Below are 23114 nucleotides of genomic sequence, written 5' to 3' on the forward strand. Positions count from 1 at the left end.
TAAAGATGCACACAGATGGGCTCCCTTAGTGCACCCCAGATACTTCACGAGGCACCTTTATGTCCCAAAATCTGACTCGGCGCTCTGTGGTCCGGAATTAAGACCCAGCCAGGAGGGGGAGGGTCTGTCTCCACTCCACGATGTCTGGGGCCTCACCTGGAAGGTGTGAAGGTTGGGATGGCTCACGCACAGAGGGCTGAAGTCACCTGAAGGCGGGTCTGCCCAGAGTTCTGGTGCTTGAGGGTGGCTGTTGGCTGGGCCTCCGCTAGGGCCAGGGCACCTCACGTGGCCTCTCTAGGCAGCCTGGGCTTCCTCACACATGGTAGCTGTAGGGGTGAGAGCCCCCCACATGTGCTCCCACCGGAGAAATAGAGATCTGTTCCCAAAGGGGAGAAAAACCTGCTGTGTTGCACGGATGAGGGTCTGCATGCTGATCCCTAACATGGTGCCTCTGTGGGGGAAATTTTGGGAGAGTGATGTTTGGATATATGCAGGTTCTTATATCACATGCCAACCTTAGAACCTGCCTACTGAGTAGGACGAGTGCACCCTGTCACGTGGTGCAGCTCCCATCTGGTGCAGCTAGGCTGAGTGGGTGCCTGGTCGGCTTTGGAAGGGGTGGTGCGGGGGCTGGGCAGGCCCCTGTGCACCTGGCAGTGGGCGACCAGTGGCCCCTGTCATTTTACTATGCCTGCCCCCGACCCTCAAGGGGGTGCTGCACCCTGAGAGGGCCAGTCTGTACTCTCACTTAACTCCCAAGTCCTGCCTCCAGCCCTGTCCCTCGTGGGTGGGAGGACAAGACCTGGTTGGGGGAGGCCATTCCCCAGGGCAGCATCTTCAAATGATATGCAAATGAACACTTGCATTCGCACATGCCCCTCCCCACCGCTGGTTCCCAGTCTTCTGTTCAGGGTGTTGCTGTTTCCTGCACACTGGGCATGGGGGCCTGGCTAACAGGAGTTGCAGGGTTCAGAGTGTGTCTGGCTCCCCTGGGGCTGCAGGAAGACCAGGGAAACTTGACTAAGAAGCAAAGGGACCAGACCCCGGAGACTCTGAGATGCCTGAGCCCAGGCTCGGTTGCTGCCCCAGGCCAATGCCACAGGTTCTGCATACAGGGAGGCCAAGGGCAGGACAAGGTACAGTCTTGGGTTGGGGTGCCCTCTGGATCCTGGGGACAGAGCCTGATGGTGGCAGAGGACACAGGGAGGTTTCCCCAAGGCTTCCCACTTCCTCTTCCTCCTGAAGCTCTGTGTGCCCCAGTCTGGGAGGCTTCTGCTCAGGTCAACAAGGGGGGCCACCCTCCCCTTCCCTGGAGTCCCCTTGGCCAACCTCCCTCCGCAGTTCTCCAAGGGGATGCTTCTGCCCCCAGGGGGCCTTGTGCAAATGGAGGGGACAGGTTTGGAAGTGACAGGTGGGAAGTGACACTGTGGCATTTGGTGGGCGAAGTCTAGGAAAGCTGACACCCAGCAATGCCTGGGGGTCAATGAAGCGCCATTCCATTCCCGGTCTTACAGGATCTGGGGCTGAAAGCCGACTCTCCTGTTAAACGTGTGCAAACCCTCACCAACTACTACATAACACAGTGCTGACTTATGCTCTGGGCTAACCTCTGTCCTTGGCTTCCCTCTGTGTCTTGTTTGAAATGGCTTCTGATCCTCTCGTCCACACCTGCGGCTCTCTGACGGCTGCACTGGGGTTCCTTCATGTCGCTCTGCCTGAGTGCCCACAGATTGAAATACATGGGTTAAAATATTACTTTCTTCTCATTTGTCTTTTATATTTCACTTTGGGCATTCAACTGCTTCTTTAAAAAAAAAACAGTGTATAACTGATACACTATGTCATTTGGTACAGCACATGCATACCATTTCAGCATAAAAAGGGACTATGCTAAGCTTGAGGCCCAGTGCACCAATGAGAAAATCAAGTGGGAATAAAGTGAGTCCAAAGGGACACTGTTCCAGCTGCGGCCCTGTGAGCCCCTAGCGACAAGGCCCCTTAGTTCCCATGGCCCTGGCAAAATCCCAGGTGGACCCTGGGTCCTCTGGCCAATTAGTAACTGCTGCGTGGTTTTCTCTGCAGTGTTATCTGTGTAACGACCTTCGCTGCAGGCAGGGTATGACTTAATCTGCTATTTCTGCCTCTCTCTCCTCCTAGGACTGTTCTGGCTGTGACTGTGCAGCTCTAGACCCAGCTGAAGTCATGGTGGGGGGCAGGTAGAGACAGCACACAGGGGCAGCCCTTACCCCGAAACTGGCCACCACAGATTGGCTTCAGTCCCAGTTCGATTCTGTTTCGGAAGAACCTCAGGCTCGAGTGGCTCTCTTTTTCTCTATTGCCCTGCCAAGGAGAGCACCAGCCCCGTTGTTCAGGAGTCACTGGGTCTCTGTCAGTGGCCAGGGCCATGCTGGGCTTAGCAGGGGTCCCAGTGAGTGCTGATGTCTCTGCCCTGAGACCTTGGGAGAGCCCACCTGAGCGTCAGGCAGCTTGGTTATAATGGGACTGCCTAAAACCCAAGTCGGTGGTGATGGTTACAAGTGTACATGTGTGATGTGTGCACACTGGTGCATATGCATGTGCATGCATCGTGTGAGCATGGTGTGTGTGTGCACACTGTATGTGTATGTTTATGTGTGCATGGTGTGTGCATGGTGTGCACGTGTATATCTGAGTGTCTGTGCAAGCAGGGGGAGTGTGTGTATGGTACTCTGTGCAGTTGGTGTTTTTCCTGTATTTTGTCTGGAGCAGTAGGGCCCTGGAGCAACTAGATTTGGGGTCCCCTCCCTCTGACCTAGCCCCCAGTGGAGGAGAATGTTGCTACCCATCTTTATGTCTTTAAATCCAGGGCATTTCCTTGCTTTTTTCCCCATCAGCTGACAGAATTGAAGTTTCTAGCTAAAAGAAAGATGTGTCTTGGATATGAGGAGCTAGCTAAACGTTTAAGCCAAATTCAGTTACTGCCATTTTAGTGACAATTAGTTTCCATCCCATGATTGGAAAGTCAGGCAGGACTTTAGGGATCTGGGACACAGGGTAGGGACATTCTGTAGGGGACACAGTACAGTGTGGTGCGAAGCCACACAACATGGCTTCCATGTCACAGGCTGGGGTCACATCCTGGTGCAAATGCAGCTTGCCCAGAGTCCTCCTGTCAGATGGGCGCAATGATGGCTAGGATGGCAAGAGTCTAAATGAATAGTGTGTATGGTGTGCACGGCATGTGAGTGTGCAAGGGATCTACGCTGTTGGTGGGAGGGGATGCAGGGAGAGGCAAATGTGGGGCAGAAGACATTAGACCCTCAGCATTGGGGGTAGAGGGGAATGTTGTGTTCCCCAAAATTTGTGTTGATAGCCTAACCCCCATTGTGCTGGAATTAGGGGTTCAGGCCAATGGGGGAGGTTGATCATGAGAGCAGAGACCTCATACCTGGTACTGGCACCCTTGTAAGAGGGTCCCCAGCGAGCCCCCTTGCCGTGTGAGGGTGCAGTGAGAAGGTGGCCATCTGTGAACCAGGACGTGGGCTTGCACCAGACACCAGATCTGCAGGTGCCTTAATCTTGGACTTCTAGCCTCCAAAACTGAGAGGCAGAAATTTCTCCTGTTTATAAGCCACTCAGTCTGTGGTATTCTGTTATCACAGCCCAGGGAAACTAAGATACAGGGTGTGTAAGCAGAGAATCTGAGGCTGCGTGATACCAGCAGTGGTTTCCAAAAGCCAGTCCAAGTATCAGGACCTGACCGCACCTGCTGCACCTACAAAGCATGCCAGAAATGCAGATTTCCAGGTCCACCCTAGATATGTGGGGTGCATTCTTATGCATGATCAGAAGTTGAAACTGACATTTGGAGTCACAGTAATTGGGCTTTGGAATCAGAACTCTCAGCCCTAAATTTCAGTTCTTGGCTCCCTGTAGGCCTCCCTTCTCTAAACCTCAGTTTCTCTGTCTGTGCAGTGAGGATAACCCTGACCCTGGGGAATAGTTCCTGCCCTACCTACCTTACCAGGGTTGTTTGAAGACTCACATAAGACATGAACTGTGGAAGCGCTTTGCAGACAAAAGCATTGATTAAATATTTTTCTTTTTCTTTTTGGCTTTATTTATTTATAAAGAGAAAATCTGATTTTTCATAGAATTTTAAAAAGATTTTATTTATGTTTAGACAGAGGGGAAGGGAGGGTGAAAGTGATGGAGAGAAACATCAATGTGTGGTTGGCTCTCACACGCCCCCTACTGGGGACCTGGCCAGCAATGCAGGCATGTGCCCTGACTGGGAATTGAGCCAGTGACCCTTTGGTTTGCAGGCCAGCACTCAATCCACTAAGCCACACCAGCCAGGACTATTTATTTATTTTTTTTTACTGTTGTTCAAGCACGGTTGTCTCCATTTTCACCCCACCTCAGTCCCCTGCCCTACCCACCCCCACCTCCCACCCCCTATGGCTTTGTCCATGTGTCCTTTATACATGTCCCTTGATGGACCTTCCCCTATTGCTGCTCCCATCCCCAAACAGCACCCTTCCTGGGTCTTGGTCCATTTCACTATCTTCCTGAGCTTTATTACCATTTTGGTTAACTTCATTCTCTCACACACTACAGAGTGCCCACCAGAATATTTTTCTTATTGGAAGTGGGAAAGACAACTTGGTTTCCAAGGCTTCCTGCTGCTTTTGACTCTGTCCACCAGAGGGCAGCAGATGTACGCACATGAAAACTCAGTGTGGCGTCTCCTGTACCAGTGAGTTCCTCGGGGTGAGATGGGAACTCTAGGAAGGTCTCATTCTCAGCAGTCCCTAGGCTATGGGGTCCCCTGCAGGAAAATCAGGGTGGCTACAGAAAATTTCCTTAGAGATGCCTATAGTCTGTCTTCTATTATTCAGAGACTCCAGTTAAAACTGTTTTATACTTCCAAGGGGACAACACGGGAAACAAAAGTGATATTTAGGAAGTCAGGTTTGAGATGCCAAAGTAGAAGTAATGGTCTAGGTCAACACATTAGCTGTTAAATCAATCAATCAATCTCTCTCTCTCTCTCTCTCTCATTCATTCTAGACATGAACTGAGCCCCTTCCCTGTGCTGGGCACTATCTGGGCTGGGCACCGGGAAAGCAAGGGCAAACTTGTCGCTGACCAGCTTTGAGGACTTGCAGTGAGCATTTCTGGAGTACCACCCATGTGCCAGGTGCTGTGCTCAGTTCTTTATGAGTGTCAGCTGATGTGACTCCCATTGGGGAGATATTATGGACAGAGAAGAGAACTGAGGCCCAGAGAAATTAACTCAAGGTCCCACACCTGGAGAGAAGCGTGAACTTGAGCACGGCCGTCTGGCTCCAGAGCCCACACTCTATCTCCTCTGGTCGGGGAAGTAGACCTGATAATGACTTAGCGATGAGAGCTATAAAATACTCTGCCTTAGTCACTCCTTGTTCCTAGGCATGCTGACAATGCCTCACCAAACTGGGCGGCAGGATGCTGGGGAGATGATGCCCCTAAGAGCAGACCTCCACCCTTGGTAGGCGGGGGTTGGAGGATAAATGGACAACTCTGAGGTGTATTCTATATCGCCCCCTAGTGCTCCCCAATGGGACTGGGCTCCAGGTGCTCAGGGCAGTACCCTGCTCAATAATCCATGCCTCCTGGCTTCTTCCAGCTCAGTCTCACTCACCCACGCTCCTACTACTGTTTCCTGGGATCACCTCCTAATTATTCCCACTACAATCCTTGGCTCAAGATCTGCTTCTGGGGAAGTCCTGCCTATACGCTGTTATCTCCCTAAAGTTTGCATCCTTTAAGGAACGTGCTGGGGCTGAATGCAGTGAGAGGCTGCAGAGACACAGATAGAGATCTGGCCATGGCGGGGGGTGGGGCACTCAGGAGTGATGACATTGAGCTGGATCTCTGGACCTCTCAACCCTCCATCAACTCCCTCATTGATTTTCTCCTTGCCTTTGGAACTCATATGCTTCTCTGAGGTCTCAGAAAGCCATGATCAGCCACCCCCTTCACCCCACTAGGATCGCAGAGCCCTGAGTCCAGCATTTGCACTCTCAAAGCATTTTCTTCATATGTATTTATCAGACATGCTAACCAACTGATTGCTTCTGCTTGACTTTCCTGAGGTCACAGGTCACCACTTCAACAGGGGCCTCAGTTCCCACCTCTGGGAGGTGGTGATGGTGATGCTCCCCTCATCAGGTGCTTGTGAATCTCAGTGTGACAAGGTGAGGACAGGTTCTGTCAGACCAAGCAACGGCAGCTTTGGGAACTCCCTGAGGGGGCTCCGCCCTGCGCCTCGAGTGTGTGTTGTGTACAGCGCTCTAACCTTGTGAATAAAGGGAGCTCAGGCACTAGCCACTTCTCTTCATCTTCTCGTCTGACCGTTGACCTCCCGATGGTGTCCTGGGTTCCTTGAAGAGACTGGGAGGAGAGATGCTCTACTTCTTGCCCATTTCTCTCTGGTGTCCCCAGACGCCAAGAAGCCTCCACATCTCACCTGGGAGGCTCGTGGCCAAACAGCCCTGCAGACTCCACCCAGGAGACGTTCACACTAACAGAGCCCTTGTCTCCTCCCACTGGAGTCACTGCAAACCTCCAGGACCCTCTAACCTGGCCTTGTCAGGTGCCACAACAACTTCTAAGTCCTCTTTCCCTTTTGCACTGATTGCAGCAGAAAATGGCCATGGCAAGCATTTATTAGCATTTAAGTGCCAGCTGCTATTCTAACCAGGGAAGTGAAGAACCAGGCTGTCTGGCTTTTAATCCTGGGTGCAAATGTAGTGTGCCCGAACAGACAGTATGCTTACATCTGTGTGTGTGTGTGTGTGTGTGTGTGTGTGTAAGAAGGGCTGACAATGACCAGAGGGGACAGGGGAGGGAATTTCAGGGGAAACGGGGAAGGGTATACAGGAACAAGTATAAAGAACACATGGACAAAAACTGGGGGTGTGTGGAAATGGGAGGGAGGTGGGGAGAACTTGGGGGGTGGGGTGGGATGGGAGTAAAAGACAGAAAACTGTACTTGAACAACAATTAAAATAAAAAAAATAAAAATAAAAAGGGGTGAGCCCAGAAGCTCCAGGGGATAAGTGTGCAGGCCAGCTGACAGGGACAGCAGGTTCCCCTCCAGGGCCTGCCCAGGCTGGGGGCGGGGCAGAGTGGCTGCCTGCCCGTGGGCTACCAGCAACAGCTGAGGCTACTGGGAGGCCCCAGCCCTGCAGCTGTTGATGGGAAATGCATTGTTCTTTTGGGCCCAACATTCTCTGTTGCCAAAGCTGGCTTGGCCTCTTCTCAAGGTGAGTTGGTCCTAGGCCACCTCTTTAGCCATACCTGAGAGCAGAAACAGCCTCATTTTGGAAGGCAAGTCAGGGTCCTCTCCATGCTGAGGGTCCTGTTTGTGTCACCTCCATGGGCAAGGTGCCTAATAGAGCCCTCTGGGATTCCTTTCCCTGCCAGTCATTCATGGGACTGGAATTGCCTACATATTATACAATATATGATATATGTAGTGTGCACACACTTACAACATGTATAAGTTGTAAAAATCAACCCCACATTTGAATAAACCCCAGCTATGGGCATCAAGGTCCTACAGCCTGGAGTAATCGATCTCTGGGAACTCGGCCTGCCCATCTGCAGAACAGGATGTGAGGAGCGTCTGCTCCTCCTGCAGCTCTCGCGAGGACTGGAGACAGGAGGTGCTGCCTGGGAAGCCTTAGAGCAGGACCTAGACTCAATAACGTTGTTAGTGTTCATCCAATGTCAGCGGTTGTTGTTGTTCTTCCTGTTACTTCTGCCGTGGAGAGTCATTTTAGGACTTAAATGAGATAATGCATGGCACAGAGTAAATGCTCACTAAATGGTAGTTCTATTATTATTATTATTATTATTATTATTATTACTATTTTGTCACTGTGTTCTACTGTGTTTTTTTGCCCTCATTTGGTATCCACTCTAGATCTAAGGAAAAGTTGGAATTCCTATTCTCATTTGAAAAATATTGAAATTGGAACTCAAAAAATCAAAATGTTTTGTTCCAGATTTCCTTAAAAGTAAGGGTTGAAGTCATGACTGAAATTCAAACTATTTGGACTCAAAATCCTACATCCTTCCTCATAACCACCATGGGCTTGGGATTAGGCATTAAGGGTCCTTTTAACTGTCCCTTTGTTACACAGGAAAGAGCTTTTTAAACCACATGAGCTAACTGCCTGTTTACAAAACACTTTTCCTTCTACTGTCTCCATCGAATGTGCTTATTATCCTTTGGGCCCCATTTATTTTAAGACCCATTTCAAAGATGAGAAAAATGAGCCTCACAGAGGTTGAGCTTCCTGCCAGAAGTCATGTGGCAGTTTGGACCAGAACCAGGGTCTCCGGCTTCTCTGGTATGGAAGTAAAGAGAATTCCTTTAAGATCTTTAAGAGGAGGCTCGTGTGTCCTGGGAAGTTCAGACCTCCCCAGCGCCCCATTCTTCCTTCCCAGTCCTCGTCACCTTGGTCACCCCTGGTGGCTTCGATTGTTCATGAGCCCGCAGCTTCTGATTCTGGCTCCCTCCCCTCTCGTAACTGCTGGTCCCTGGGGGCTAGCTGTGTCCTGAGCCCAGTCCCACCTCACTTCTCAAGGCACAGACCGTCTTGGGTCTCCTCTCCCAGCATCTGAGCCCTGGCCATCCCTAGGTCCAGCTTCCATCCTCTCATCCTGGAGCTGCCGGCTTGGTGCCCCTGTCCCTCGGTGGCTGTGCGAGGACTCTCACCCATCACATCCTGCTGCCTCCAGACCAAGGCAGGATACCCAGACGGAAGACGGAGATGCGCAGAGGTGCCGAGGACAGCTGTTCCTGATGCCACGCACAGATAGTGATGCTGTTACAGCAGAAGGTGGCTGTAGATGTACATGAGGGCACGGGGACCCTGGCTCGAGCCCCCCGGAAGCCCCGCCACCCTGGCCAATGCCCCTTGTTGGTACAAAGAATTGCATTCCCTGAGGCTGGTGTGCCCAGAGGTTCAAACAATGCCTGTAGGGACCTGTCTCTCTCTGCCTCTTGTGCTGTCGGTGGCAAGCTGTCCACCTTAGTTGCAGGCTTACACAGACTCTTTTAGCAACTCCCACAGCCAGGAGGACAGCTTTCCTGGTTGTTTCAGAAAAGATTCCAGAGATGAGACTCAGTGAGCCAAACAGCCTGCCCTGGACCAGCCTAGAGCCAATCGATCCCTGTGGTTGGGGTGATGCAATGAGCTGAGGAGCCAAGCCTGGACCCAGGGAATGGGACCAGCCCCCTGGAACCCTCCTGGGTCCAGGGAGGGGAGGCTGGTTCTCTTAGGAAAATCTGGTTGTTGTTCCCAAAAGGGGAGAGGAATCTAGACAGAAAAACCACCAAGGACCATGACAGCATTTCTGCACATTCTAGACACAGGGCTTCCTGCAGCCAACTTCTTTCATCCTGAGATAGTAAGCTTGGACTTATTCAGTGTCCCACATGAACTCGAGAAAGCCTGGGTGGGGCGCTTCCCCTGAGGATGCAGGGGCTGGGCTGGAGACTCTCTGTCTACACTGGCCTGGGTTCAGTCTGAACCTGGGTAGGAAGGTCGGGCTCCCAACTTCCCTTCGTTCCTGCAGCCAGCACTGCCCACTGGTGATTGCTCTGCCTCAGAGCCAGGAGATTTCCAGAACACAAAAGATCAGTTGCTTCAGGTGTTGCAGAATGCAGCTTCTTCACTTAGAAACAGAGAGTGGGAAGGACAGGCTGGGCTGCAGAAGCCAGTGTGCCATGGCTCTGGGCCACTGTGGCACAGGCAGGCAGATGGCTCTGGGTTGGTGGGTGGAGCTGGGCACGAGGGAATCTAGGCTGTCTCAGCAGAACAGACCGGCTCTGATCACGCAAGCACCAAAATCCTCCTGGCTTGAAGCTTCTGCTTATTTTTCTTCTTCCTCCATCTTGGCTCAGAGTTTTCTGAAAGACGCACTTGGTGTCTGCTCACAGTGTTGCTGAAAAGCCTCCTTAGCTTTGCCCTGGAGAATGTAGCTGTAGACGCAGTGAAAGATCCATGAAAGCTGGTGGGATTTGTGTCGACAGACACATGTTTATCCAGATCAATTAAGGAAACTCTGCAACACTCCCAAACAAGGCTTCGCAGCCAACAGTGGATTTGAATGGTGCAGCTCTAACAACACAATGCAAAACAAGAGGAGAAAACGGTTTGCCAGGCTGCCTCTCTGGGAGGGCACTGTGTGGTCGGCAGGAGAGGCTGCAGTGGCCCCTGGAGCAGAGGGCAGGGTGCTCTCTAAATTGCACCGTGTAATTAAGGAGGGGGACATCTGAAGCTGGGGAGGGAGAGACTGGTTTTTTAAAGGCTGGTCACTTTGGGAAAGAGGGCAGGAGAGAGGGGAAAGGACAACTCTTAGGCTAAGAAGGCCTAAGGAATGCCACATGTGAGGTAGGGAACTTCTCAAGGGAAATTTAGGGTGCTGGGTGATGTGGATTTTCTCTGTGAACACACACACTTATTGCCAGTAGCAATTATTGAGAAATCCCCCAAAGCTTGGTGGGCTGAATCTCTTCTATTGCTCCTCTAAGCCCTGGGAGGCCATCCTGCATGGGCCATGGTGCCCTCTGGCTTTCTTTGGGTCTGGCCACTGGGGAGCTTCCCTTTCTGTCTGGTTAGAGCCTCAGAGGGAAGGAGGGTGTGGCACTGGGGGATATTTGTTCCCCCATTTCCCACTTCCACCCTGCCTTGGGTTGGCTGTTGCTAGCTCCAAGGAACCACATGATCCCTTGGGGTTTCTTTATACACTGCTCACACTTTTGTAAGAATTCCTTCTATTAAACACCCCTTAAGTGACCCTAATCTGAGTGTGCAGTTCTTGCCAGGACTCTGACTGACCTGACTGGTGGGAGTGCGTTTCTTGTAGGAGCCTGCAAAGGGCTAGGGTTCTGTGTCCTGGGCAGGGGTCACAGCAGCACTCACAGACTCAGTGGGAGAGCTGACTTCCCTGTGTCAGGCACTCAGGAGCTCTCTGGGAACCACCTGGTTGGCCCCATGCAGCCCTGGTCAATGTCTGTCTCACAATGTGCCTGGCCCCAGCAACTCACCCAGGCGGGGCCATCCAGGAGTGCTCCTCCTTTGACAGAGGCCAGCAACAACCAGGATCCTGAGGCACAAAGGGTGGGAACAGAGAGCTGCTAAGGGTGACCACTTCATTAATGTGGAAACTGAGGCTGTCAGAGGTTCAGGTCACATATCAGGGAGACAGCAGTGTTGAAACAGCTGTAGGAAAGTGGGAGCAGGGCTTGGCCTAAGAGCAGAGACAGCGTCAGCCAGAGAGGATGTCAGACAAATACGTACAGAATTGAAGTTGGCCAGGTGCAGGGGCATTTACAGAGGACACCAGGCCAGTCAGCTAGGAGGGTTCTACAGCACTGAGCCTGCAAAGATGCTCCTCCATTTTCTGATTATTTTCTGATTAAAGCAATTCAGATTATTTACACAACATGTAAACACTATGGCGTAAAGTAGCAGTCACCCAGCTTCTTGTTTCTTAGACTAACTCAGTTACTATCTTAGCGTATTCCCTTCTGGGCTTTTCCCTTCAATATAGCTGTAGTCATTTGGTTCTTACAACTTAGCATTATGAGTTAACATTATGAATAAACATGATATTTTAAACGTTCTATTCTTTCTATTCTACAGATTTCTCTAATTTGTTTCTATAACTATTCCCATGGTAGTGGGCAATTATTCTTTTTCTTTTCTAATTTTTATTTATTGTTTGCTATGGTAGCTAATAGTATATGTATGATGATATATTATAATAATGATATATATACACACAATATTGTACACAAACTTTGTACTCACATTTTTGTGTTAATCTCTGACTATTTCATTCTTTCAGGATTTTAAAGGTAGAAATTATCAAAGGACATGAACATTTAAAAGACTCATGATATGTATTTTTAAGTTGCTTTCTGGAGAAAGCATTTCTCTTGCCAGACACCTAGGAGAGGGCAAGTCTCTATGAAACTTTTCCTGTGTGGAGTTGGATAGGACCTCACTCCAAGGCCTGGCCCCGCCCCCAGGCCATGGCTCCACCCTCAGGTCATGGTCTTGTCCCCACCCCCAGGTCATGGTCCTGTCCCCAGTTATTGGCCCTACTTCCAGGTCCCACCTGCATGTATCTTAAAGTTGAGCCCAATGCCTGTTAGTGCACACGTGCAGTGGGTGAGGGTTGATCAGGCTCCAAGAGTAATATGCATCTATTTTCTACTTTCCAGATGTTTCTCCCCTCTGGGCCCAATTCCACGGCTCCCTGGAAAGTGATATGATGACCTTGGGCTTGAGCCCAAAGAGCACGGTAGATTTTTGGCAGGTTGATGGTGGGTTGGTGCCAACCAACTCTGAGCAAACACACTGTGTATTGGGCTCACGTGGAGGAACGTGTCTGCATCTGCCTCCCATGGGCTCAGAAGCACCACAGCCTCCTCTGGGAGATAGCCTGGGCTGCTGGATCCCTTTGGAGCAAAAGTAGGCAGGATGTATTTTAGAAGGGATTTATGTGTGGGGAATTGCTGGAAGCTTAGACATGCACTAGCTGTGGATCAGGAGATCTGGGCCTGTAGAAACCACTGGTACCAAAGCAACAGCAGTGTAAGATATGGCTATTTAGCCTCGCTGAATCTCAGCTTCCTCATCTGTGTGGGTTAGTGCTGGAAAGTTTTCTGGCACCTTTTCCAGTAATTGCACATCCAAAATATACATTCTATTGTGTAATCCACTTGCTGGCTGGTGGATAAATTCCAGCTCTTATTCATCCTTGATTTTCAGCTTCCTCCTATTTACTCTGATGTGGGGAATGCACTTAGTGGATTATTAGTAGTAGCTATTGAAACCCCAGCCTGTCTTTTCTCTGATCACACCCCCTTCCTGTCACTGCCCTCAGGGCCTCACCATTTCCCGTGACTGGGTACAGTTCATTTTGATATTAACAAAAAAAATATGGAGAAGAAAACTATCTGCAGAGCTTGCATTTGGACTTATTCAGTGTTTATGCAGTTACCCTGTATCGCTCTTGTCCATGACTGCAGGCAACTTAGAGTAGCTGGATGTGACCATCTTACAGATCTGGAACTGCGGCTGAGAGAAGGGGCATGTCTAGCCCAAGGACACCCACCTGATCGATGAGTTGTGGAGCCAGGACTAGAATGTCAATTGCCAGATTCTAGGCCAGTGCATTATTTATTTTACTTGTGGTTTAAAAAATGGTCACTTAAAATGAGTTTTATGTGAATCCTCTCAACTCATAAATGGGTGGGTATAGTGGAGAGTGGTTATGTGTGGCCCAGAGCTATGTGTGACCTTAGACCTAAGACCTTATCCACTAGGGACTGCTGAAGTAATTCCATGGATCTCTACACTTCTTAGAAGTGGCTGACATTCACCAAGCGGCCTGTCCATTGATTCAGTTATTCTCTCCTTCATTTACCCCTTCAACAAACTCTTGGTGAGTACTTATTATATACATCTTAGGCTCCACGTTTAGCTTAGGTGAGCTACCTAGTGTTCTTTCAATAAATTCTCTGCTGTTGGCTTTTCCCTTTTCTTTAATTACTCAGAGTCATTTCTGTTGCTTTCTATCCAGAAGCTCTAATAGGTTTACACTATCTCGCAAAGAGTTTACTAGTTTGGTGGTGGAGCCCATTTAGGAAATTTTGAGCAGGGGAGACCCTGGGACAGATTTGGGTGTGAGATAGGTCATGCTGGTGGCTGAGCAAAGGACAGCTTGGTTCCCGTGGAAGCAGAGGGAGACAGGAGACAGGAATTGGTTAGATAGTCCTGAAGACTAGGAAAGAAATATTGAAAGCCTAAGTTATGTCAGGGATTGCACCACAGGCAGGAAAGTGCAGTGACTAAGGGCTTGGACTCCGACAGCAGGCCTGGGTTTGAATCCTGACTCTGCCACTTCCATGGTGTGTAAACAAGGACAAGTCCCTTAACCTCCTCAAGTCTGTTTCATTATCCCTAAAACTGGCTGGAAAGAGTATCTCTACTTGTGGTGGTGTGGGGAGGGTGCACCGAGATAACTGAAGGGGTAGCTGTGTACAGCACCTGGCTCATGACAAGCATTCAGTCAATGCTATTATCCATGGACGGTAATGGTGATAATGGTGAGGTGGTGGCGATAATGATGGTGGTGGTGACAGTGATGGGGACGGTGAGGATGGTGATAGTGATAGGATGGTGATAGTGAGGCTGTACGAGATGATGGTGATGAGGGTGATGGTAATGATGATGGTGATGATGATGATGATGGTGATGATGATGATGGCGATAACTATTAAGGATGGAGGTGATGAGTGGGATTGAAAGGAAAAGTCAGAGACAACTCCTGGAGTTCTAGGCCAGGTGACTGAGGGAGCCCTTTTTAAGAAAAAAAAACATACAAAATATATCCATGTAGTTCTATGCTTTTGTAGAATTTGAAGAGTTGGATTCTGGCTATCTTAGCTCCTGCGGTTAAGATTGCCTTCTCTGCCCACTGCGCCTGCTCCTCCTGTGTGCTGTCCCCGCTGTTGGGTCGTGCTGGGCAGCTTCAGGACGGACATGTGCAAACTCCATCAACTCCATGTTAAACCTGTCTGTGTGTTCACAGTTTGCAGAGCACCTAAATTATATTTACTTGATATTTCTTTACATTGTCTTATGGTTGTACCTGGGAAGCCAGCATCATTTCCATAAACAGAAAGTGGCTACAGATTCAAATATGATGGGAATCAAAGTTATTCAGTCTTAGCTAATGACTTAACTGTTACCTACAAAGGCTCCAAGCCTGAGGCTTGCTGTTCATGTTATTGTTATTAAAAAGAGAGATTAACTAACATGAGAAAGGTGATAGAGACATATTGGTGGCAAAGTGAGACTTTCTTATTGCAGCATCTAGAACGATTTGAAGAGAATTGATGATGGAATTCAGTAAATTTCTCACTGTGGGAGCCTTATTATTCAATGCTGTGTCTGTGGACCACGCCAAGCCATGTCCCCCAAATGCCAGTGGAACTCACCACATACCATGGAGAGTCCTGCTCCAAAGACAGACTGTCTTGGCACCATGCCACGTGGCTGCACTGTGCAGGACCTGTGCAAATTGACATTGACAGGTGGACACAGGTAAAAATTAGCTCAGGATTAATCAGCTTGGCCTCTTAGTCTGGCTTCCTCATGCAGGCAGAAAGGAGGCAGACCCACACAGGCTTCTATTTAGAGAAGGCATCTGAGCAACTGGGTTTGGGATGGGCCAGGCTCTGCAGAGGGGTTGCTCCAGTCTCCAAAGCAGGCATGTGGGTGGCATCCCTGGAGCTGCAGTGCAGCTCAGAGACCATCAGGAAGCAGTTAAAGGAACAGGAAACCCCTGACATCTTCTAGGAGCTTCCACAGTAATAAACCCTTCCCACGGAGGAGGCGGGAGCCAGCAAACTGGTCCCCTGGAAATGAGACGTGAGGATGAGCACATTTTCCTCCATGTTTTTCATGTGTGTGCTCTTCTCAGTGCCTGCCCTGCTCAACAGCAATTTGCTCAAATGACCCTCAGAAAGACTGATGTGGTAACATAGTCATGGACCCCAAAACTGACCCCTGCAAAATATTTGCATCCTTTTAAAATTCTGTTTCTCGCTGGTGACATTAGCCATGATGCTCAAAATATTGGCAACATCTCTGTTTTAAATCTTTAATTATAGAAAATTTCCAACATATATAAGAGTCTAGAGAGAACAGTAATAATCATGAGCCCCACCCTGGCTGGTGTGGCTCAGTGTATTGAGCGCTGGCCTGCAAACTGAAAAGTTGCTGGATCGATTCCCAGTCAGGGCACATGCCTGGGATGCGGGCCAGGTCTCCAGTTGGGGGCGTGCGAGAGGCGACGGATAGATGTATGTCTCGCATATCAATGTTTCTCTCCATCTTTTTCTCCCTCCCTTCCCCTATCTCTAAAAATAAATAAATAAAATCTTAAAAAGAAAAGAATCATGAGCCCCTTCTACTCAGCACCCAGCTTCAGCAATAATTAACTCATGACCAGTCAGTCTTGTTTCATCAACTACCACCTCCCCCCTCTGTTATCCCACAAGGTTATTTTGAAGGAAATCCTAGAATCTTGTTACTTCACCCACCAGAATGGATTACGTAGCTTCATCTTCAACTGCTGAGAAACACCCAGGTTTATTCAATTTGGTTTGTTGGGGATTCGAACATGGTCCACCCACTTTGCATAGCGTCTTCATGCTGCTTCCCTTTCCTCCACTCGTCTCCATCCTCCTCATGTCCCCATCTTATGGTCATTTTGGGAAGAAGGTAAATTTGTTTTCAGAACTCCCAAGCTTTTTCTGGGGGTTGTCTGCTTTTTGGGGTTCCCACCCATCTCCTTTAGGCACTTAGAGATTGTATATCTTCTACCTAATGAGGGATTTTCACTTCCAACAAATTCTGATTCCCTGAAAAAAAGAAGTCCCAGACATGAGAGAGCCGGCAGGCTGCAGGATGGAAGGGCTCCTCGGTGCTCCTGTGTCCAGCGGGGGCTGACGTTTGGTTTGAGAATTGACCGAGGCCTTCCCGCTGCTCTGAGGCCCTGGACAAGTCACTCAGCCTCTCCAGGCTCTGGCTGCCTCACGGGCCACAGGAGAGGATGTTTGTTCACTTATTGTTGCCTTTCTTTCTCTCATTGGAAACTAGTGTTCTCTGTTAGTTGCTCTAGCAAAATGCCTAGCACATAGTGAGTGCTCACTCATCTGACGAGTGAGTAGATCAGAGACTATTGGGAACCCCCTCTGCTCCGAAGCCCCTTCTGGGACTTGCCAGCCCTGCCCACCTCAAGGTGTCTCACTTCTTACTGCTGGCTGGGGGTTCATCTCCCATCCCCGACTTTGCCTGGCTGACAGAAAAAACGAACCACCGACTCCAGCGGAGGGAGAAGGGGATCAGGACATTGGAGGCCACTTTCCCGATGTCCTTGACTGAATGTCCCCCTCCTGGGTGACAGCCTGGGTCCCAGTGCTCAGCTCTATTTCGGTAGCCATTTGGCATGTGTCACCTTGCAGAGGCCCAAGCCCTCAGGGACAAAAGCCCAAAATCTGCTACAAGAATGGAAATTTGAGGAAACTTGGCCCCCTGCCCCTGGGGCTTCGGTGTTCTTTGGGACAAGTTGAGTGATGATATCATGGACCTAATTACTTTCTGGACTATGTAGGGCCCTTGTGTCTGGGCTCCAGCCGGTGTGAGGCCCCAGGGAGCCTAATTTAGGAAAAGGAATCAGTGGGATGACAGCTGTTGAAAGTGCTTGGCTCCACCTTCAGCCAGAGAATTTAAGAAAAAGGCCCTTTGAGACACCTAGCCCTGGAGGAAGGTCTTTCCTCCGGAGGTCTCTTAGGAAAAAAAGGCTCAGTTCTTGGGGATGAAAGGGTCCACAGAGGCCATCTTGGCCAGCCAATGCCCTCCCTAACACCCCTAAGGACTGATTATTCTGGCTATGCTTGATTACCTCCAGTGATGGGGAGCTTGGTCTCTCCATAGACAACCTGTTTTATTATTGGGTAACTCTAACCGCTAGACTGTGCCAACCTCACTTCTCCATTGCTGAAACCTGTCTTCGTGGTGCCACTTCCATTGCCCTGGTTTCATCCCATGGAGCCACATAGAACATGTTTAAATTCTTCTGCCTTGTGTCAGCCCTTCAGATATTTGAAAGCAGCTCTCATGTCCCCCTTGAGCTTCTTCTCCAGGCTAAACATAGCTCTTGCAGCCATTGCTCATATGACACGGCTCAGTCCGCACCACTGTCCTCATCATTTTCCACTGGATGGATACCAGCTTTTCACTGTCCTTCTTAACGTGTGGGGCCCTGGAGGCACTGATCTGAGAGGAGAGGAGTCGGACACTCACTTTATTCCTACCCTCACAGTCTTCTGTCCCAGCCCAGCTTGGCAGGCACCCTGTGCTCTTTACAGCAACAAAAGCCCTCCATCTTTCTCACACGTGCTGCTGTTAAGCCTCACCACCCTCTCTGGGATTTGGGCAGCTGTGTTTTAGGGTCCAAGCAGAGGGCTCCCAACCATCTGCCCCCATTATTGTTTTACCTTGTTGGACTCATGCAGTTGTCCCAGGATGTCTGGATACTTTGGGGTCCAAATTCTCTTATTTGACATTGGCAGCCCCTCTCAGCTCTGCACAGCCTGTGATCACCGGGTCACTGAGCAACATGACCTGTGGGACTGGGCAAGTGCGTCCCTTTCAGGTTTGTGGAAAGCCATTACTCAGCACCCTTTTGGGGGCTACACATCACATGTAGCTCCCATTTCTTCACCCACTCACAAGAGTGCTTGGGGAAGTTGGGCTGCAATATGGGCATTTTGTGTCTATGCATGCTCCCTGCTCTACTATTAGGGCAATGAGGTGGGTCTGTGGTGACCCACATACAGTTAGCCCAGGCTGCCCCTGCTGACCTCTGCTCTCTGCCTGGAGGGCTGCCCAGTCTCCAGGTTGCCCTGGAAACCAGGGGAGGCAAACCCTGAGGCAGCAGGTAGGCAGGACAGGGCTCCTGGAGGCTGATCCCCTGGTAGTGAAGGCTCTAGGCTCCTGGCTGAGCTCACGAGGAAGGACTGGGCCCTGGGTGACAGATATGGGCAAAGGGGATCCTCCTACCTCACCCAGGTCTGCTTACCTGTGGAACCTTTTTCAGGGGTGGGGCTCAATGGCTGTATAACTAGAGCAACTGTTGGTCTGCCATTTCTCTGACTTCTTTCCTTCCTCCTTTCCCATTTCTCCTGGCTTCCTTTCCTTTTCCTCCTTCCTTTCAACAGATTTTTTTCTTTTGGCCCTTCTGTGCACCATCTCTCACTCACCATTTATTAAAGTGCCTCTGTCTTCCAGGTCACAGACCACTGGGCGAGATACATGTCAGTCACCAACATCCATGCCTGCTGGTGGTGAGAGGGGGGCCCAAAGTGCCCTCAGGCTCTATGGGAACAGGAGGTTCTGAGTAGTCCCAAGGTCTGTGGTTGTGTCCTGTGGTCTTCCTAAAGCACTTGTACTCTTCCTGAAATCATTACACCTTGGTGTCCAAATGACAAATTCCCAGATTGACCTTCACACCTGAAGAAGATAAAATTCTTTTACAGTCTGGACTTGTTTTTTTGGTCTAGAACAGTGATTTTCAACCTTCTTCATCTCATGGCACACATAAACTAATTACTAAAATTCTGCAGCATACCAAAAAATATGTATATTTTGCTGATCTGACCAAAAATAAGTATAATTTTGATTCATTCACACCAGATGGCTCTCATTGTGTTGGCCATTGTCATTTTGTTTTTAATCTGACACTGGGAGGGAAAAGAGGCCAGTGCCCCTGACTAAATAGTCAGGTATTACAAGTTTAAAAAAACCTTGCTGCTCACCAGTTGAAAATTGCTTGTCTAGAAAATGTGTCCCCATAATAGGTGAACTTAAAGTTAGTCCAGGTCATTCTGGGATTCAGAATGCTGCTGAATTTGGGGACAAATTCTGACAGGGAGCAGCTAGCCATAGACCACTGTGCCATTCGGGAAACAGGGTCTCTGGGCTGGGAACCTAGGAGGAGCAGCAGCTTTTAGGGTCTTCTAGAGAGAGCATGGACTCTGACATCAGCCTGAGGTCTGAACAGTGGCTCTTCCTCTCTGACTGCATGACCATGAGCTTCTCTGGGCCTCAGTTTTCCAGTCCTGTAACATAGGGGCTAGCCCTGACCAATGTGGTTCAGTTGGTTGGGCATCGTACCACAAGCGAAGGGTCTCCCCTTTGATTCCTGGTCAGGGCACATGCCTGGGTTGTGGGTTCAGTCCCTGATTGGGGTGTGTGCAAGCGACAATATATGGATGTTTTTTTCTCATATCGATGTTTCTCTTCCTCTGTTTCTCCCCCCTCCCCATTTCTCTAAAAATAAATAAATAAAATCTTTAAAAAAACAGGGTTTGTACACTTCGCTGGTCACTGTGAGGGTTCATTAAATCAGCACAGTTCCTGGCATAGAACAGACGTTGTGTTTATTACCTCACAGTGCTGCCTCTAATAGGACTCTGAGAGCTTTTCAAATAATCTGTGACTCTTCCAGTAAGAAAAAAAAATCGTGGAGAACATAAATAATGTAGAGTCTACAGGATGCTTAAATCATGGTTTTAAAATAATTTCTAGCTCGTGTTTCTCATTCAAGTAACTTTGTTTTTCTTCATTGTTAGGTTCTGTTAGGAAGTCTTTTCAGAGGGCAAAGAGTAGCTACATTTTAAAAGTAAAAACCTCTTAGGCCTGGCCTTTGTTTGGGACAGCTGGGCCCCCCAGAGTAGGGGTCTGGGAGCTGGTCCTGATGAACAATGGCAGGTGGGCCAGAGCCTGCCCTGAGCTCTGCAGAGAAGTGGGGTGTAAATCAGGGTGCCCCAGGTGCTGAGCTGGAAACACTTTTGCATGCCAGCACAGAGGACAGAACACTGTCATGGAGTGCCCTGCAAGAGGGACAGGAGGCTTTGCCACTCACTTCTCCTGGGCTCCTGGCCAGGGTTTGGGGTAGAAGAGGATCAAAGTGGGGAAGATTCCTCCTGCTTCTCTGACCTTCAGTTCCTCTCCCCATTTTCAAGGCCAAGATCTGAGTTCCATGTTCTCCATCCCGGCCACTGTCCCCACTTATCAGTGAGTGGGACTCAGCCCAACCTGGCTGCCAGCTTGCTGCAGGTCAAGATGACCCTTGTCTGATGATCATATCTCTCCTGGATTTGTTGCCCGCATTTCCCTTCCTCCCAAGTCCCAACACCATGCCATTTCATGAGGATTTCCCAACTCCGAATTCCACGATATGGCCAGCCCATGCCTTTGCTCGCTAAGTTAAGTCAGCAGGTTTCCTCCTATTTATAGGATGATGTGGCAATTCAGAACTGGCGCCTTGTCTGACGGCTTGGCAGCCACAATAGACTTTGTTTTCTTTCCTCTTTTTTCTTTTTATTCTCTAAGTTTTAAGGAATTATTCTTATGAGTAATATGCAAATATATTCTCACTGGGAAAGATTTTAAAATAAAGAAATATAGAAACAATACCTAGAGTAAAATATTTAGGTTCCATTTCATTCTATTTGGGTTGTTAACATTTTGGTGTGTTTCCTTCCAGTCTCTCTTCTGTGCATTTGTTACACACATATCTGTGTAAATGCAAATGCAAATATTAATATATGCATGAGCAGTGAAGTGTTTAACCTTGCACAGAAGGAGTCTGGCCTTTGCCCTGGGTTACTGGGGAGTAATCTTTGTTTGCTTGGGGGCCTTGGGCCTGCTGGACAGTAACAATATGATTGAAGGTGGAGCTAGTCAAGCCAGGAAGAACAATAAAATGTAGGGTGTAGACTCTGGGTTATGCTATATTGGTTGACTAGAGCAAGTGGGGGCATGGACAATCAATCGATAAAAAAGGAACACTGGACACTGGTGAGCATCCCTTGCTAGGGACACTGTGCACATCGTCACACATCCCTGCCAGGAGAGTAACATGTTCATGACCCCATGCGGCAAGGACAGTGGAAACCCCTTGTTTGCTATTTCTCATGGGCTCTGCCCTGTGCACTTTTGTGGCTGATTCTAGTCCTCATTTCCCCCTCTAATAGACATAAGTGTAAGTACAAGAACCTTCACGAGTTCTGTGGGTTCTTCTAGCAAATTATTGAACCTGAGGGTTTTGGGAGCCCTCCTGGGTTTGCAGTTGGTATGAGAAGTGGAGGTGGCCTTGGGGACAGTGCCCTTTAACTTTGTAGTTGTCCTAAACTCATCACAGTATATAGCTTTGTGTGTGTGCATTTTCTTAAAATTCTTAATTGGGAATTACTTTCATGGCTCTGGGAATTTAATGATTTCACCTTTTATATTCTTGGAGACCTTCTTTAAGGCTTTGGTGCCTCATTTTCCTTACGTGTAAAATGGGGTTAATAATAGTACTGGTACCTAGAGTCATTCTGAAGAGTAAATGAATGAATATCTGTAAAGCTTTTAGGACAGGGCCTGCCATGGGGTTTAGGCTGCATAAGACATGATGATGATGATGATGATGATGATGATGATTTTTATTTCCATACCAGACCATTGGAATCTGTAGCTTATTGCCTGTAATAGCAGATTAATGGATATTACTTCTATTAGTTCCCTTGGGTTTCCCACAAAGAGGGTTGGGGGCTGGAACTTTTTATGGGAAATGATCTTTTTGCTGAACTACAAGTTCAGGTGAATTAGCCAGCTGGTCTAGAACACATATTTATTAAGCACCAATTATTTATTGCACAAACATTAACCTGACACACATTATGATCAGGGGCACTGTCTTGATAACTGTGGGATTATAGAAACTAGTGTGTTAGCAGAAGACTAAGGAGAAGGGAATCTGTTAGAACATCTGCTAATGGTCAGGCGCTGTTGTTTCATTTTATCCACACAACACCTCTAGGAGGAAAATGCTGTGACCCCATTTTCCAGAAGAGAAAACCGAGTCTCAGTTTAAGAAATGTGTCTAACTTGCCAAGGCCAAAATGTGCTGGGAATAAGACTGACATCCAGGCATGCCTCATTTCAAAGCCTGCTCATTCTGAGTTGTGTTTCACTGCTGAACTTGCCCTGAAAGAGTTCATTTCTTTGGAGAAGGGGTGGTAGAGGTGGGAACGGTGAGACGTAAGGCAAGTGAAGACAGCTCAAACTCTTTTGAACACTTACCCATTTCTAAAGTTGCTTTGTCACTCAACACATCATTGGACTTTTCAGAACAACTCTGATGTAGGCAAACATTGTTCCCACTTAGAGATAAGAAAACAGAGGCTCGGAGGGGCTGAGCACCTTGTCCAGCTCAACATCTAATGAGGGGCAGAACCGGTGGTTGAATCTGCACACTGCAGTGAGTAGGTGCAATGGTACTGTGAATGCCCATCACTGTGAGCAGGAGGGCCACCCTCCTGCAGGCAGACAGGTCTTGCTTCAGCCCAGTTCCTGGAGGTCCCACCTGCTCCTGGGAGGTGGGCTGCATTTTCTTTGACTCCCAGCTGCTTTCTCTTCTGGTCCAGCTGCCCAAGTCAT

The sequence above is a fragment of the Phyllostomus discolor genome, chromosome 7 (genome assembly GCF_004126475.2).
Source record: "Phyllostomus discolor isolate MPI-MPIP mPhyDis1 chromosome 7, mPhyDis1.pri.v3, whole genome shotgun sequence".
Taxonomy (NCBI): domain Eukaryota; kingdom Metazoa; phylum Chordata; class Mammalia; order Chiroptera; family Phyllostomidae; genus Phyllostomus; species Phyllostomus discolor.